The sequence below is a fragment of the Phoxinus phoxinus genome, assembly GCF_949152265.1.
Source record: "Phoxinus phoxinus genome assembly, chromosome: 7".
Taxonomy (NCBI): domain Eukaryota; kingdom Metazoa; phylum Chordata; class Actinopteri; order Cypriniformes; family Leuciscidae; genus Phoxinus; species Phoxinus phoxinus.
In genome coordinates, this window is record NC_136882.1 from 22,767,761 (window position 1) to 22,786,239 (window position 18,479).

Consider the following 18,479-nt stretch of genomic DNA (forward strand, 5'->3'; position numbering starts at 1 on the left):
GTTTGTGGAATGTAATTGACCTACAATTTAACCTGAAATCAGTTCATGTTTCATCTTTATTTTTGAATTTACCATTTTAACATATTTTGAATAAAGCAGAACATATTTGTATCCTATGTTTTAAGAGATATCAGGCCAGCTAACATCAGACAAGAGCTTGACTCATGCTGATGTGGAATAATGTTCCTTTACGGAGACCATTATCTGATCCAAAACTACTCCCAGTCACGGTTCCTCAATCTAAATGACATTATCCGTGCTCTGCTCCCTACACCACAGCGTTTAGGTGTCTTAAGCGGTGCTCAGAAGTGTCCAGAGGGGGAAACAGACACAGTCCAGTGACATGAAACAGCCTAATTGCCTGGGTCTTTCCTATCTCAAGGCAGAACTTCAGTCTTTTGCTTACATTGCACCACACACACAGGCCTTTTAACTTGAACCTGAGGACACGATAGGGAGTTTGCTTGTTATCAATGTGTAATTTAATGTAGACTGAAGGCTAGAACTATCAAGGTAAATGACCTTTCTAAAATGTGTGTGTGTGTGTGTGTGTGTGTGTGTGTGTGTGTGTGTGTGTGTGTGTGTGTGTGTGTGTGTGTGTGTGTGTGTGTGTGTGTGTGTGTGTGTGTGTGTGTGTGTGTGTGTGTGTGTGTGTGTGTGTGTGTGTGTGTGTGTGTGTGTGTGTGTTCTCATGTCCTTTTAGCAGCTGCATGGATGGCTTCTCATGCCTTTTGTGACTCCTGGGACTAAACAATTGTCAACACATCCTCTCTCCCTCTCTCTCTCCCTCTCTCTCTCTCGTGTGTGTTTTTACGTGTGTGTGTGTGTGTGTGTGTGTGTGTGTGTGTGTGTGTGTGTGTGTGTGTGTGTGTGTGTGTGTGTGTGTGTGTGTGTGTGTGTGTGTGTGTGTGTGTGTGTGTGTACAAGAGTTTGTGTGAGATCACGCGTATATGTGTGTGAGTATACGGGCGCATCACTGTTTGGTTGACTCTTCTCTCTTTTTTTGGCAGGAATTGATGTACTTTGCTGATAGTGAAATGTAGTCTCTTTTTTCAACAAGTAAACATTGAGCTTGTGCATTTTTCTCCAGCTTTTTGAAGTTATTCAAATATATATATCAAATAATTTCATATTTGGAAAAGAAGTATTTTCAAATTTCATTAGGTAGGGCAGGTGGTTAAGAAGTGTAGTTGTGTTTCTATTACTCCTTAGCTAGTGTAAAGATAACCTGCTCTCTCCGGATAGCCAGCTCTAGATGTCTCCATCTGCCTGTCTCTATAGCCAGGCTGTGGCCACTGAGTCTTTGTTTCATTCCAAGGAGGTAGCCTAGTTTTCTTTTTGTGAATTAGTTATTTGGTTGGGCTGGATTGTGTGGATGAGGGTATTTGTGAAGCCTCATGACCAGCTGAATGAGGAGGCTCTTTTCAGCGTTCATTTCATGGTTAAAAAATATAAGGGGGAAGAAATACTAGGGAAGCCAATTGGGACCAGGAGCGGTTTGGCTTCCAACATTTTTCAAAATATCTTCTTATGTCAAAATATACTCATTCAGGTTTAGAACAACTTGAGGGTGAGTAAATGATGATGGAATTTTAATTTTGGGGTAAAATGTCACTCTAAATATTCTCAAGAATCCCTTTTTAACATTGTACATCTTCAAATTGACCATTAGCTAAATGTGTTACTTTATTTACAAGGCAAAAAGCTATTTTCAAATAGCCAAAATTCGATAGATATTTGGCTTGTAACTAAAATACAATCCACATGCACACAGAAGTAGTTAAGCCAGTGAAATGACTGTCATCCAGAAGTGAACTCACAATCAATCCCTGGTGATCTGGTCCACAGGGAAGCTGTCACCAGACTGTAAATCTGACTGTCACACCAGGGTCTGACCTCTGTCAGGAGTAAATCCACAGGGCTGATGTCAAACTCCTCAGCAGTCACCGCTGTCAGCTGTGAGAAACTGACATGGGGCAAAATCATTGATGCAAATACTGCCCTCAAAAGAAATGTACAGTATTTGGGGATCGAATATTGACAGTGTGGAGTGAGGGCAGAGAACAGCACAGCACATACTATGGTTTGTCTCCTCAGCTCCACTGTCAAGAGTTATTTGCGATTTTGTGTATGTCAAGATTAGAAAAACACGTGATGCAGGTTTAAAAAAAAAGTTATGTCATGAACGAATGTCACATACCATAGGTTAAATCAGACTCAGCAAAAATGCAAACCAGACTATAAGCCACAAGAGTTTAGATCATTCGGACAACACCCATCAGTCAAACAAACATAGTTACAGGACGCCCAAATCCTCACGTATCTCCAAGATGCTTTTGTTGGGACGCGAGGACTTTATCCAACAAAGATCACAACACAGGATGACAGAACATCCAATAACCACTGGAAAACAATTGTGAGGAAAAGTATGACAAAGAAAATATTTAATGTGTGTATGTTGCTTTGGCTTAATTTTGAGGTCAAAAGGTTGTTTGCAAAGAATGCAAAACATGATAACACACACCTTCATCAAACTTGGCAGTAGTTTGATAGTCCTAAAAAAAAAGAAAAAAAAAAGAATAGATGAAATGACTAATACATGCTTAGTTGAGAAATTAACATGCTTAATGAAACCCTGTTAGTCTTTTGTGTTTATATAGTTAATAATATTTGATGCTGCTGCTGCTGTTGTTCCCTTTTCTACCATGAACATTAGACATTTTAAATCTACTTCAAGTGGACTAAGAATGTGTCCAAATGAAACAATGATACTTTTTTCAAAAACGCCTTAATCTATCACTGCCAGTTACTGTTGACATGATGGGATCTGCCAGTCTTTATCATGGGAAAGTATAAAAGAGCAATTATCTCGATTAAACAACCCGTTCTGTTCTCAAAGGCTGTCCTGAACATTAAAAGGTCCTGTAACAGCCCTCCTTATCTAAATGGGGTTTGATCAGTCCAGAAATAGCTGAAAAACAGCATTTCCACTGCTCTTATTCAACAGTAACTGAGTCCCAGGCAGTGTTGATGGTAAACCTGATGGAGATTAGGTAAGGTGGAGCAGATCTGGGGCTGTACCTTATCTCTTCCGCTAATTTAGTCATGCAGCCAGCGTTCCAGAGAAAGCGAGTCAGCACTAGCTCACCGTAATCAGGTAATTAAAGCTATTTGATCTAATGGCTCTCAGCTCCATCGCACAATTGTTTATTCCCTTGATCCTCCGGCTTATCTACCTTGTTGTTTTTATAAATCTTGAAGGCAAAATGAAGGAGATCCTGTTATTGTTTCCTGTCGCAGCTAAGTATTTATTTGCGCCATTCCCTCAGTTACAGGCCTGTGTTCACTGTGAACTTTTGAAGTAGGTTTTATCGGGGAAGTGGATCCATCACAATAACCCCTGAGCAGACAGTCGGTAACTAACCATCTTCGTCTTCTGTAAGTCATCAAGTTGTGTTTGTGCCCGTGCCAAGAAACCTTCTAGGATTTGACAAAACCCACCGTCCCTTTCGCTCCCAGAACTGGATGATCTTGGTAAATACAGAAATAAATAGAGAAACAACCTCAAACAAATAAATCCACTTTTAAAGACGCTCTGGCTTTAAACAAAGCAAAGGATCAGATGCGTCTTGAAGATGCCAAGTGAAAGGAGCCACAGGCTGTTGTTTGAAAAGATGGCTTCGCTTTTGTTCCAGATTTTGCTTTTGCTTCATTTCTGTCTCCTCCTGTGTCAGATTTGCAGAAGAGATATGTCGTGAGATTTAGGCTACAGCTCTGAGCTCGAGTTATAACATGGTGCACATTTTTTTTGAATAACCAGAACTTCGCTCTTTACTCTTTGTTAACCATAAATGAAATAAAGATTTTAGTAAGATTAATAAGATAAACACAGTAGTTGATGTTTGCTGTGCTCAGTTTTGAATACAATAAGAATTTTACTGAATAAGTTTAATAAATGCATTTTACCCTGACTAATGACTGATAACTTGTGTGATGTTCATGTAATATGATGTTTTATCACTGTTCAAAAGTTTGGGAGCAGTAGTTTTTTTTATATAATTTTATTCAGCAAGGATGCATTAAATGGACAAAAGTTGGTTAAGAATAAATGCTGCTTAAAATAAATGCGGTTATTCTGAACTTTCTATTCTTCAAATAATCCTGAAAAAAAACATCCCAAAATATTAGGCTAAAATATTAATTGATAATAATAAGAAATGGTTCTTGAGCAATGGTTCTTACAATGATTTCCGTAATATTTTGAAATATATCCCAATAGAAAATAGTTATTTCTGTTTTTATTTACTGTTGTTATTACTGTTATTAGTACTGTGTTTTTTATCTATTACTATTTTTGATTAAAAAAATACAGCTTTTGTGAGCATCGAGATTTCTTTCAAAAACATTAAACTGTTAATGTTTAATGTTAAACAAAACTTTGAATCAGTAGTGGACTGTATATACAGAATTATTATTAGTCACATTACTAATAACAATAAGGATTGTTCTTCTGTAAGAGACAAACCAATGTTAGTTCTAGATACTAAACTGATTAAAAACATATGTACTTTCTTTCTTGAACTGTTAACCGCTTCTTAGTCTTCAGTGTCCTGTTAGTATGATTAATAACATGTGGAGTTGTTATCAAAACATCATGCTCTTAATAAGCATCATATCACAAGACTACCAGTGAAACAACAGCAAGTCAGAGGATTGGCTCTTTAGTTTGTCTCCAAGACCCCCAAGGCGCAGCAATTTCACTTCTTGGCATGGGCCAGGGATTTCAACCCAAACAATGCCCCAAAGGCTCACTCATTTATGGGGATGAGATCAACTCAAAAACAAGTAAGGGAGAGTGTGGGGTGGGGGGGGGGGGCCTATAGCGCTTTATGACTCATTACATAAGCACTTAGCGACATGAATATTCCTCAAATACCTGGCATTGCAGAATGTAATCTGCTTACGACGACAGGACTGGATGTGCCCGGCTTGTGTGGCAGGTGTTTCTGCATTAGCTTCTGTTACAAAAGATTACGGAGGCAGTGATGGCAATCTTGGCTGTGGAAGAGAGGAGGGGAAAAACGTTTTAGAAATGGCTTAATCCAAGGGCTAGATTACCCACAAGGTACCGGCTAGGTAGACATCAAAGGCCGTCCCAGCCCACTCAGTGATATTGAAATGAAAACGTGTTCCCGCTAAGCTTGAATGGAAAGCGTCGCCGGAGGTTGTCAGCTCGGTTTTGGGAAAAGAGAGGCGATAGAAGAGCAATCCTATTCACTCTACTCATGACAGTGTTTGGCTGTGCACTTTGCTTCTGCGCTTATCGCTTTGTTGGGCTGAAAGATGCGATGGAATGTTTGCTCCCGTTTCAGAATCTTTTGATTCCGTTTTGTTTCTTGTATCCATCTGAAATGGCACAGGAAATCATGTTCTGCAACATTTCATTTACCTGCTTCCAATATAAAGGCTCCAATTGCAGCTTTTTTGAGAATAATTGCATCATCTTTTTTATTAACCCGACTGCAATTTGTCATGGCAGGATAAAACTTCTCATCTACTCTGTGGCGTTGCAACGGTTGCATGTTAAACACATTCAAGCGTAAAACACTCAGACCTTTTTTTGGCCGTTGCGGTCAGTTCACATGACCAGAAGGTCCTGGCTAATTTCAGTCAAAATCCTCAACAATGGTGCTCTCTGACAACGCTCAGGTTGTTATCTACAAGTGCCCTTAGATTTGTGTCGCTCGTAGAATGCCGCTTTGGAAAAGCGCATGAATCACTCGCTCTGTTAACTTACACAGAGACACCGTCCACACTGCCCCCTTTACTATTTCGAAGGTCGCACAAAACCCCCCTGAAGCCCTGAACCATGTCATCCGTCACCGCTAGCCCGGAGTGCCGGGTCTCATGCTGCTGGGAGAAATGCCACTGTTTAATGACTACGGAGACTCATAGACGCTTACTGTCAGGCTAATCAGCTATAATCGCTGCACAGTAGTTAATTGACAAAGGTCACGCCTAGGTTAGGCACTGCCGCTGCTAATGGTTATAAATAGAGTTCTTAGATTGTGTCTTCTGTTTGATGTCACCAATACATCATTACAATATGCTCATAGTAAGCAATGAGTTAGTGGCCACATCAATATTATCATGTAAGAACAGACAGATAAAATGGGGGAGGGGGGCTTGGTACACATTTAATTGCCATTCAGCAAATAAAAGGTATGCTAATTATTATTAGGCATTCCTCTTGTTGCTATTTGGCTATTGTATGTATGCAAGTATAACATTGTGAAGCCTGAGCTTCAATGAAAGAAGTGAAAGAGGGCTGCATTATGCAACTCATCTGAGACCTGCAACCTTTCTCCACGTCCTGTCAGCTGACTCATTCAGACAGGAGAATGTGTAAGCCTGCACCGCCGTGTTTGTTTAGTTTGCCGTTTCACTTTAACCTGTCCCGCGGGAGAACGTTTGTGAAAAATGTACAGCTTGTGGGAGCTTTTTTTATTTCTGTCTTGAAAGCTGATAGTACCTTTAGACAAAGTTCTTTGTCACTGCCTTTTTAAAGAATATGGCTGGGTTGTTTTTAACTTTGATCTATTGTGTGTGTGTGTGTGTGTGTGTGTGTGTGTGTGTGTGTGTGTGTGTGTGTGTGTGTGTGTGTGTGTGTGTGTGTGTGTGTGTGTGTGTGTGTGTGTGTGTGTGTGTGTGTGTGTGTACAATATTATGTAAGATTACTGCATTGATATTAATCTATTTCAGATGTGTTTTTATCCTTTTAGTAAAATACTTAAAAACATTATAGTTTCAAAATAGTAATGATATTTAATCTGTGATTAAGCATTTTAAAGACTCAATTTTTAGGCCAGTGAATCAATCATATGACTATACATCAATGGAAGGAAAAATCTAATTTTTCTTGGCATAATGAATTTTCTATGCTAAAGAACAAGACAATTGATAATCACATTTTGGAGGGTGAATTTTTTGTCACTCAAATGGTCATCCCAGTTCAGTTTATTTACCTCATTATCTGCAGATGAGTGTAGCGTGCACATGCAATTCATTATGTATGCATAATAAAAAGGCATGCATAATATAACTACTTTCTTAGAAAGAATACCGAGATGACATTCCCCATGTCCACATCTTTCCAAGAGTGTGCAGTGTTGCTGGGCCGTTGTTTGAGAGCTGGCAGAGGTTGACTGTGGTGTTGTCCCTCTCTCTGTGGTGTGAAGGGCTACAGATATCGACTGTCAGATATTAAAGCTTCAGCAGGTGTCCTGTAGCACTGTGGAGACGGACCCTGAGTGAATGCACTAAATTGATCGCACGGATAAAAAGGCCCCTCGATGTGCATCAATACTACATTCACTTTATCTGGGTCACTATACGTCCCAGGAAGAGCAGTCATACATTTCCACATGAGCCATGCAGTCATGTTCATAAACTGATAAATCTTCTGTTTTGCAGAAAACGTCAGATTCTGCCATTATTTACTTTGAATTGGTTGATAACAGTGTGTGTATTAGCACTGGGTCCAAACTTTACCCTGAATTATTAAACGAATGTAAACTGCCATTTAAAAGTTTAGGGTCGGTTTTTTAATGTTTTTAAAAGAAGTCTATTGCTCACCGAGGCTGCATTTATTTGATCAAAATACAGTAATTATGTGAAACTGATAACTGTTCACTGTTTTAACATATTTTACATTTTAAATTATTCTTCAATCCTCAGTGTCACATGTTCCTTCAGAAATCATCCTAATATTGTGGTGTAATTTTTTGCTCAAGAATTGCGTTATCAATGTTGAAAACAGTTGTGCTGCTTAATAATTGAGGAAACATTTTTCAGGATTACTTGTTGAATTACAATTTCAAAATAACCGCATTTATTAGAAATAGAAATCTTTTAACATTGTAAATGTCTTACTGTCACTTTTGATTAATTTAATGCGATTAATTTAATGCATCCTTTTTGCATAAAAGTAATAATTTCCTTCAAAAAAGTGCTATTTCTAGTGCTATATATATATATATATATATATTTATTTATTTATTGCTGATTATTATTTTTTATTCCACTGGGCAGTTGAGAACTGACAGGAAAGTGGAGGGTAAAAAGAGTTCAAGCCCAGGTCCCTGTAAGCACAACAGCAAACGGTGTCATATTTATATATCATATATTAAATTTGTATTTTATGTGATTTCTGAAAACAGCACTGAATAACATCAGCACAGGTATGTTCAATACACACAACAATCCCGTAGATGAGCTTTCATTTAACAGGTGAATGAAGCATAAACAGCTTCTTATGGGTATGTACTGTTTTTATAAATCATATGTAGTCTAGTCTTTTTTTATTGATTTTACATTCATTGCTTTGTTTTAAATGTCAAAATACAAAACTTTCTATTTATCTGTGTGCGGGTTTGTTGAGGCCTGTTTTGCTGCATTTATGAGCTTGCATTGGGCTAGGTGAAAGTGTGGCATATCGATAGCCTCCCTTTGTGAGTATCGATCAGGTTATGAATGATGAGCAGCAGGGTGCGTCCCCTTTAAATGCCTGACAATGGCCACTTAGCCTTCCTTCTGGAAGGTGCGTGACAAAGAAATCATTGCGAACACAAAAGCGTCTTGTCACACCTGGAGGTACAATGTGTTCTTTCTCGCAGGAGCTCCACATCAATAACCCATATAAAAGAGAATGTAAAAACACTCCTGCTGCTATAAATGACTTTTGGCATCCTATAATTTAAACTCTCTGTGCTTCTTTGTCAGGTGTATCATGTTAATTCTGCATTCGTGTGTTTGATGAGCTCCATACCCCTTTTTTCTTTTCCAGTCTTTCTTTGTAAAGTTTCTAGACCAAAAGCTGAAGTGTTTTACTCTTTTATCCCTGAAAATAGTGATAGATGCCAAATTTCCAAAGGCCATTCATGCATTTGTGCTGCTGTGCCTTATAAACATGGACATAATCAAGAAACATTTAATATCACCATATCATGTGATTTAGCCACTGATATACGTCTGTGTGTGCTCAAAGCACTCTGTAATCGTGTGTGTGTGTGTGTGTGTGTGTGTGTGTGTATTTTATCTGTTTTTTGCAAGTAACAACAATAAACTGCTGTTTAATTTAAGGTGAAAAACAGTAAAAGGGCATTCCCAGCAGTCATGACATATCACATATGATTAAATAATTTGGTTTCATTTTCGTTTTCAGCAAGGTGCATTACAGTGTTTGTGTTACATTTTCTTTTATTTTAATGTTTATTTCATTATTTTAATGTATATTTAACAGAATATTTTAACGGTATTGTTACAGTGATATACACACACTGTGCAAAAGTTACATCAGATGCTTCACAAAAACAAGCTATTATATCTTTAGCTTTGGCGAGTCAATGGGAGATATCAATTTAGATTTACATACATTCCTTTTGCAAATATTGTAGTGATGATCATTTTTATAGGAGTGCTCACAGAGATCTGATCTCAGCATCAAGTCAGTCTGGGATTAAATAAAGAGACATTAAATACGAGACATACTAAATTAATAGAAAAACTGTGGCAACATCTCCGAGACAATTGGAACAACCTTCCTGTAAACTACAGTAGCTTCTGTTTTAGCCACTTGCTGTGAAATGAGAATGTTGTCAAAAATAATGCATTGAACGTCGGTTAGCTAAATTGAATAAATTTTGGGTATGACCCTTTGCTTTTTCCAAAGAACAGTTGTGCACAGTTTTAAAGAGGTTTGCAGGTATAGGTTTGTTCCAAACATCTTGTATCCATTGACAGTTCTTCTATGAATTTAAAGGTCTCAAAATGAATGCTTGGAAATCTAAAATTGATATTTTCTATTGACAACACTCAAGCAAAAGATATAACCGTCTTAAAACAAGTGTTTTTGTGAAGCATCTGAGATCCGCACAGGTCTAAGGCTGGGAAACACTATCCTTGGAGGTTTTTATTTAGCTGGCAGACAAAATGCATCCTCATCACCGCGTGGCCCCAGAGAGGATGTATGCTTTGACTTATTCATTGTTCTTAAACATATATGTTCTTGTTTGCTCCCAGAATGTAACCCCACACACACTGGGTCGTATATCATGGCTCTTTTCACGTTTTATACACCACGCATTGCCAGTCGAGCTCTTCAACACAATCAAACGCAAACACTGGAATGATTGAATCTTCCCTTCACACTGCTGCTCTGCCTGGTACAGGACTGATTCATTTCAGAGGTGTGTGTGTGTGTGTGTGTGTATGCCGGTCTCAGGGCGAGGTGAGGATAGGGCTCCTCACTGTCTCCACAGACAGCAGCGCTAACAGGGCGTCTTTGAGGGGGGACCTCATCCGAGCGGGCGGGTGCACATCTGGGCGGCCGCACAACAAGTGGCCCACTGTGCCGCGGACCCCTGTGGCGTATGAAATCAAACGCACATTCATAACGCTTTCTGTGATTCCCCTCTGTCCCCGGTCCCCGTTCCTTAGCCAAAGTGCATCCTCGGGGGGTAGAAGAGGATCGCACCATTATCTGTGGCGCTCGGAGAGTAAAACATGCTCACGCACAAACTCACACACAGAGGTTTTATGTCCAGCTGTTTTTTTTCCACACATGGATAGAGGAGCGTATCACAACGAAGAGGCTGTTTAAACGACAGAGCGAGGCCTTGTGGACAATCCAACTTCCTGTTGACAAGATTCCACTCCCATAATGCAATGCTCACTATCGTACGCACAGCCAGATGAGTGTCAATGGCCGCTTTTAACACAGAAGAGACACATAGCGGCTCGAAGGTGAGCTTCGCAGAAGAGGCCCTCAAACTCTTACAAAAGCTTGATGATATTTTAAATAGAAGTAATCCATCATGCAACATTAATGGCAAGATCAACTGTCGTATCATATGCATATAATGTCTCTTGTGAAGTTGAACAGGAGAATAGAGGGAAATTTGAGAGGAAGAAAAGTATTTCTCAGTCTCCCATGTGTGACTTCAGAGTTAGTCTCTTATGCAGTCATCGTCAGGTGCAATACACATTCATAAAAATCTGTTCAATCCCCTGCTAAAACATCTGCCACTGAAACATTATTCTGAACATCACCGTTTTGAAATGCTCTTACTTCGATGCTATTTTGCTACTGACTGAGATTTCAATTTACAAATGACAATGGAATAATGTAAATGGGAAAAAAAATATATATATATATATAAAATATATATATATAGCTGTATTACATTCGATTTTATTCAACTTTATTTAATTGACTTTGTATTTTTGCAAACATAAAACATGTTATAGAAATGGTAATATGCAAAATATGGCAATTTGTTATGTGTGAATCAAAAGCACAAAGCTGCTGTGCACATCCCAAACACCCAGATTGGGCTCAGGTGCAGGACAACTAAGTGATATAAACAAAAATAAAGAAGTGTGAAGTCCGCACACTGATATTAACTGCTTCCAAAATGGATTTTATTATTAAAAAGGCAACGTTTCGACCCTCAGGTCTTCATCAGTTTGTGTAACATCAAAATTAATAAATAACAACATTGTACAGATAAAAAAATATATAGCATTTAGATATATAACCAGTGCAAAAGTAAATTAATAAGAGTATTACTTTCTAAGTTTAATGCATCCTTGCTGAATAAAACTTTTTTTTTTTTTTTTTTTTAAAGCACATACTAGCGGGTTTTTTAAGGATCCCGTGAATTAATCAAAAGTTTCCGAAATATTTTGTAAAACTAATACATGTCTTTACTATTTCAAATAAATACTGCGCCTCTATTCAGCAAAGAATCATTAAAAATCATATACAGTATCACAGTTTCCACAAAAATATTAAGCAGCACTGTTTTCAACATTAATAATAATATAAATGTTTCTTGCGCACCAAATCAGCATATTTTAATGATTTATGAAGGCTCATGTGACACTGAAGAGTATCATATCACATTGGCTGCTGAAAATTCAGCTTTGCCAACACAGGAATAAAATACGTGTAAAATATTTTAACTTTATTTTACAGTGTCCTTGTTGCAAGTGTTACATGTAGTTACTATAGTAATAACTATAAATTATGCATAATTACATCCAACTAACCCTAAACCAAACCCTCATCTTAACCCTTACCCTATAAGTATATGTAGTTAAGTATTATTACTCGGTACATAAAAATATATAATTACACTTTAACACTATAATAATTTCTTAAAATAAAGTGTAACTGAAAATTTTAATAATATTTCACAATATTTATGTTTTTACTGAATTTTCGATTAAATAAATGCAACCTTGGAGAGAACAAGAGACCACTGAATGTTAGTGTACATATTCATATATTAATGGCCACAACATTTTGAAATAACTTGGAGGCAAATAAGTATTTCTTTGCTTTTAATGTGCACGTGCCTCCCAGCATTCCTCTCCTTACCAAGAGCAGTTCCTAACCTCTTTCTGTCCCTATCTTGTTCACTTTTGTAAGACGGATATCTGTTCTGACTCCACAACCACAATATTTGTCCAGAGCGGTAGCTAATAACAGGAGCACAAGAAAAACATGAGAAAGAGAGAGGAGTGAGGGATAATTCTGTAAGTTATGGAAGAGAAGCTTAGTGTGGACTTAGGGCGCTCCTGCAGCGATAAATGCACTCACAGCTCTTAAAGGGCACGCTTGGGGTGAACATGCTGCGCCTAACTTGCCCCTGCGCCGTTCGTTTTCAGCCGCGATCACGGGGAGCCCTGCCCGCTGCCAATATCCTGCAGATACCATGTCCAATATCCTTCCAGTTCATTGACTAGCCTAGATGCAGCGGCCTGTTGAGTGTGAGCTGTTTCTACTTAGTTTCATGTTGAATCATGTGAAATTCAGCACAAATACTAGATTCTTCTTCCATCTTCCAGGCTAAAAATGTACAAATTACATGAACACATGCACACACACACCAATATATGCATCAATACAAAGATAGATAATATATCTTACACATGCATTTTCTATTCCTCAGGAGTCATTTTCCTTTTACTAGTTCTCTTGTCACCTCCTATGGATTGAAAGCAATAAAAGCGTCACCTTGAGTGATTTGTGCGCCCTTTGGCATTTTTTAGTTGAAAGACACTAGGCTTCTTTGAGTGTGGACACCCGTGGACCATCCCTCACAGCCTCCACATTGATATATGCTGTGGTTTGTGCCTGCTCTTATTCGTGCACAGCTGTGGCAGGCAGCGGGCAGGAACAATGGTCGTCTCTCCTTTGGCCCACAATGCCACACTTGTGCTGCCCTCTCTGGACTCTGAGGCGACCCCATCTCCTTTAGAATAGTGGGCAAAGGGGGGAGTGACTTTACAGGAGAGAGATGTTAAATGAAGATAGGAGAAGACAAAGCTAGGGGTTGGAGATATATCGGTAGAGGGGAAAGAAAGAATATTTGAGGATAAACATGCAGTGAATTGACAAAGTGCTCCCTGCTGGGTGTTTGTCTTTGGTCAGGTAGTTCCTGGACTGAATCCCATTTTCCAACACAATTGGCAGACACCTGCTCTTCACAGATGGCGATGGCAGGGCTCGATTTGCCACCATCTGCTCCATATTACGGAAAGGTGCTGCACTCTTCCTTAAATATTAAATAACAAGGAGAATCTTGACACGTCCAGCGGAATGCAGCTCCAAACGTTACTTTATCCCTTGGCTCTTGTTTGTCAAAATGGGTTGTTGTAGTCTATGTTTAGGAATTATTTGGCCTGCTTCACATACTTTGGCGCCCAAGGTCTGTGTTTTGCACAATAACGAGAATCTGTTTTTTGAGTGTGCCGGGACACTCGTTTTTGCTACTATTGATTCACCAGGCAGATTTTTTTTGTTAGATTTGAGCTCCCTAATGAGCTGAACAAGTTCTCTGGTTCATCTTGAAAGGTCAAAAGCCCAAGGAAAGTGTTCAGGTCAAAAAAAAAGTTGGAGTACTTGACCTCTCTACCTAACATCTAACACCTTTAAACACGTTTGGCTTTGACTCCAACCGCCACCCTCGTTCTCCATCCAACTTGATTATTCCTATTGTCATAAGTCAAGATATAATTGCGAGATCAATTATTGATTGTTTTCTGACTTTGTTTATGCGATCTGCCAAGCGCAATTGTGTTTGTATTCATTATTTGAATATGACGTTCTCGTGAGGATTTGGATGCATTCGAGAAGAGGGGAAGAACTTTGCTCAAGGCAAGAGCATATCTTCAATGTCAGATCACACACACACACTCAGGCCTCTAGACTTTCATCTGCAGCGATACCGAGATGCTCGGCAGCACAGTTGGAGGTCTCTAAGTTGGGGCAAGGGCTCCTCAGACAGAGCGTTTCCTCCACGCACACAACACACACACGCACACGGAGACACGCACAGCACACTTGCTTTCGGCGTACTTGAATTATTCATGAAGTAACAGGACAAGAAGCTACAAATGAGGTTATGCAGACCTGCGCTGAAACATATTGACTTCTCTCTGCAGGAAGATGATGCTCCTTTAAATCTGTGCCACTACATTCTCTTTGAAATAAAACAAATTGGGAAGGTATTGTGTCAAATAATAATAGCAATGTAAAATACACATGGTTATTGAAGAGCACACATTTAATGAAACCATTTGCAGAATAAAAAGGAGCAAAAACTGTGATTGCGAAAGAAATGTCCTTTATTTATAGAATGGTATTCGTATAGCTAAAGAGGAGTCTTCATCAGTACAGCTTCAGTCCAAGTCCAGCTCATGCGGTGAATACATAGCTATTATTGGTGATTCTTTCTGTGCTTATATACACTACCAGTCAACGTCTGGGGTCGGTAAGTCTCTTATGCTCACCAAGGCTGCATTTATTTGATCAAAATACAATAAAAACAACAATATTGTAAAATAGTATTACTTTCATTATTATTACAATTTAAAATAACAGTTTTTTATTTTAATATATTTTAACCATAATATTGGTTAAATAATATATTTTCTTATTCTTATATATATTCAATAATATATTCTTATTATCTATGTTTGGAACAGTTTTTTATTTCAGGATTATTTGATAAATATATAGTTCAAAAGAATAGCATTTATTTGTAAAACATAAATATCTTTACTTTTACATTAATGTTCACTTAATGTAATGAATTTCATGCATTGTTGTGAAATAAAACTAATTTATTTAAGATAAAAAATTATTACTATCCCCAAACTTTTCAACAGTAGTGTTATACCAACGCAATATATATATATAAATAAGAATTATGTTTGTGTTTGTGTAAGCAAAAACACTAATAATCATTATCAAAAATGTGAATACATGCTTGATTATTTTGTGCTTGTATATTATTTACAGCATTTTGTGAGTGGACAGCTATTTGGCTGTCAGATATTCTGGGGGGTAAAAGAGCTATTTTTTCATTATTTTCTTATTCAAATGTAACATGTTGTCTAACATTTGTCTTACCAAATGTTCTGACCACTTCCTTTACTTTAAACTACCTTCATCACAGACTCTCATTTGTTGCCAGTCTGAAGATCTGAGTCATTAGCCATTAGCCACATTTCTCTTGAGAGGTTCTGAAGGTAAAGAACCACAAGAAAGAGAGCAGAGTTTTTCTCAAGTTTTGCTTGTATAGAGATGTCACTGTAATACTTATAACAGAGTTTTCCTCAAGTTCTACTTGTATAGAGCTGTCACTGTAATACTTATAACAGCTCACCGTCGCTCCAGTGACTAACTTCTCTGCCGTCTTCCTTATTGACAGTGACCAAATAATTTCCGATATGTAAAATCTTTGGAGTGACTCCCACCAGTGCAGAATTGTGACGTAGAATATCTCTAATATCTAGAGTGACGTAAAATTTGCATAAATTCAGATATGACTGTTTAGACTGAGGTCGAAATTGCGAAAGACCTGTATCTGATTTAGGACCACATATGGAAGTGGCCCAAATCAGAATCGAAAAGATAAGATTCCACGTGGTTTGTGCGGTTCACAGAAAAAAAAGTCACAGTGAGCAAAAAAAAAGAGATTTGGGTCTGAACGTGGCCTTCTTTTCTTTCTCTGACCAAGCATTTGTCAGTGTTCATGTTCTTTTGGTGTAGAAACGTATTAATTAATATACAATAAATCAATTCAATAAATTATTGATTAGACTAAAAAAAAGCATTTTGTCAAATTTGGCAAGTCAATATAGTTTTGTTTTATTTCCATAGCACTGAACATCAACCTATCCCTGGTCTACCTTATCAAATATGCATACAAATCTAAATAATCAACAACAACAAAAAATATATATATAAAATATTACTAAATTACTAAATAAAAATAAATGTTTATATTATTTACAATACAAATAATTACAATGCATAAAAAATACAATATCTAATATCTAAACAGAGTATCTGTGAACATTGTAAGTTTTGCTACTTAGATATAGATAAAAATACTGCACAAAACACACACACACACACATACACACAGTCACAGAGGTAAACCTGAGGCACTCAGCCGGTAATAGAGCAGACATAACAGCATGCTGGGTATTCCCTCAAGATGTCACATTAGATCAAACATACAGTGAGCCAGAGAGAGCGAGAGACAGAGAGAGAGCGAGTGATCCAGGAGCGCTGGCCTCAGGTGTACTGGCCACGGCTGTCTGCCAGACTCTGACGCGTGCCAGGTGAAACATGTCATCCACAATGTCTTTCTTCAATGAGGCAAGTAAAGAGCTTCCCAGCGTCGGCAGTCTGAGACGCAGGAGGCGGCCGTCAGCTGCAGGCTCTACCTGTCTGTGTTGGAGGGACGCTGGAGTGGATAAGTGGTTATGTAATTTGTTGTTGAGCAGCAAATTACACGCTCTGTAACTTTTACCCGCCCAGCCAAACATGGGGCAAATGGTGGTGTGTCCTATGCAATTACAAGCGAGGCATGAATATACGTGATGCGAACGCAAGGTGTAATTTGTTAATGAATGGTAATACTCTGCCCATGAGCTCTCTAGTTCTGTTAATTATTTCATTTGTGATTCATGATTAGGCATGATTACCTAGCAAAACACATCCTGACTCAGAGTAACTTAATTCAAACTGCTGTTTCCTAAATCTGATTGGATAAGATCATTGTAAAAGTCATTGTAAAATAGAAAGCAGACACGTCAATAGAATTCCATAGTAAGTTCTGTGGTTTGAAAATGGAAACTTAAACCAAAATTTAGAATCGTTTATGCTTAAAATTTGTTTAATTTATTAACATTAGGTAATGCATTAGGTATTAAACTAATGTTATTGTTAATATTGGTTATGTTCATTGTTAATTAATGTTTTTTCACAATATATAAAATAATACTAATTTATACATTGTATATGTAGAAATTAACATTAACCAAGATTTATGAATTCTGTGTTGTATTTTTCATTGTTATTTCATGTTTATTAGTTAATTAATTATGTTACTGAATTGAGCCTTACTTTAAAGAGTTAAAGTTATTTTCATTTCAAGACATTATATACATATACCATTCAAAAGAAAGAAACAAAATGCCAAGGATCTATTAAACTGATCAAAAGTGAAAGTAAAGATATTTAAAATGCTACAAAACATTTCTATTTTGAGTAAATGTCTACTTTTTTAAGAATCCTAAAACAAAGTAACATGGTTTCCACACATCAGTATATAAAAATGAATGATTTAAATGATTGATTCATATCTGAAGGATCATGTGGCACTGAAGATTGGAATAATGGTGCTGAAAATTCAGCTTTTTTTTTACTGTATTAATTTGACTTGATTAAATAAATGTAGCCTTTGTTTAGCATAAGAGACTTCTTTCAAAAACAATAAGAAATCTTACAGACCGTGAACTTGAACTGTACTGCAGTTATATTTCAGAAAGATTATGGTAATTCTTACTATTAATAAATCTAATAATTTGTTAGTGATTCCATTAAGTCACATTTACAGTTATTTGCATGGCCAAGAGGTGTTTTATGTGCTCTGCTTTATGTCATGTCAATGAGCGTCACTTATCTGTGGTAAAATCATTGGCTCTCTATACCTATCTGTCAGGTTCTAGACCAATAACATTATATGTAAATTCAGATTTAAGGAAAAAATAAATCAGCTCAAACATTTTCTACACTGTCACAGTCAAAAAAATCTTTAAAAAGAAATCAACAAGCCCACAGTTAAGACCGTTCTCACATACATAAATGGATTGAGAGCTTGCTAAGGGTGAGTCCCTGCAGGGCCCTTTGTGCATTTGAATGATGGACTATCTTCAGAGCAAACTTATAAGAACATCATGTCAAATGCCACGGGCCACATCCACAAACATGCTGCCAAATACCTCCAGAACCAGCAGATCCCGCCAATGTGAATCCTCAGCCTGCAGGTGAAATGGCTATTTTTGCAGCAGATATGTGATTATACATATGATTATACTCAATATCTGATCTTTAG

The 18,479-nt window shown here is 37.6% G+C and overlaps 1 long non-coding RNA gene across 2 annotated transcripts in view; it reads right to left on the reverse strand.

The window, feature by feature from the left end:
- Nucleotides 1-18,479, reverse strand: part of LOC307002340 — a 72,900-nt gene that overhangs the window by 16,769 nt on the left and 37,652 nt on the right. The window contains exon 4 of one of the 2 annotated variants that reach the window (XR_013798472.1): nucleotides 4,942-5,058. The exons of the other annotated variant lie outside the window; for it this stretch is intronic. This is a non-coding gene — a long non-coding RNA (uncharacterized lncRNA). Of the gene's footprint in view, nucleotides 1-4,941; nucleotides 5,059-18,479 lie in introns of those variants that run through there. 2 annotated transcript variants of the gene reach the window in all.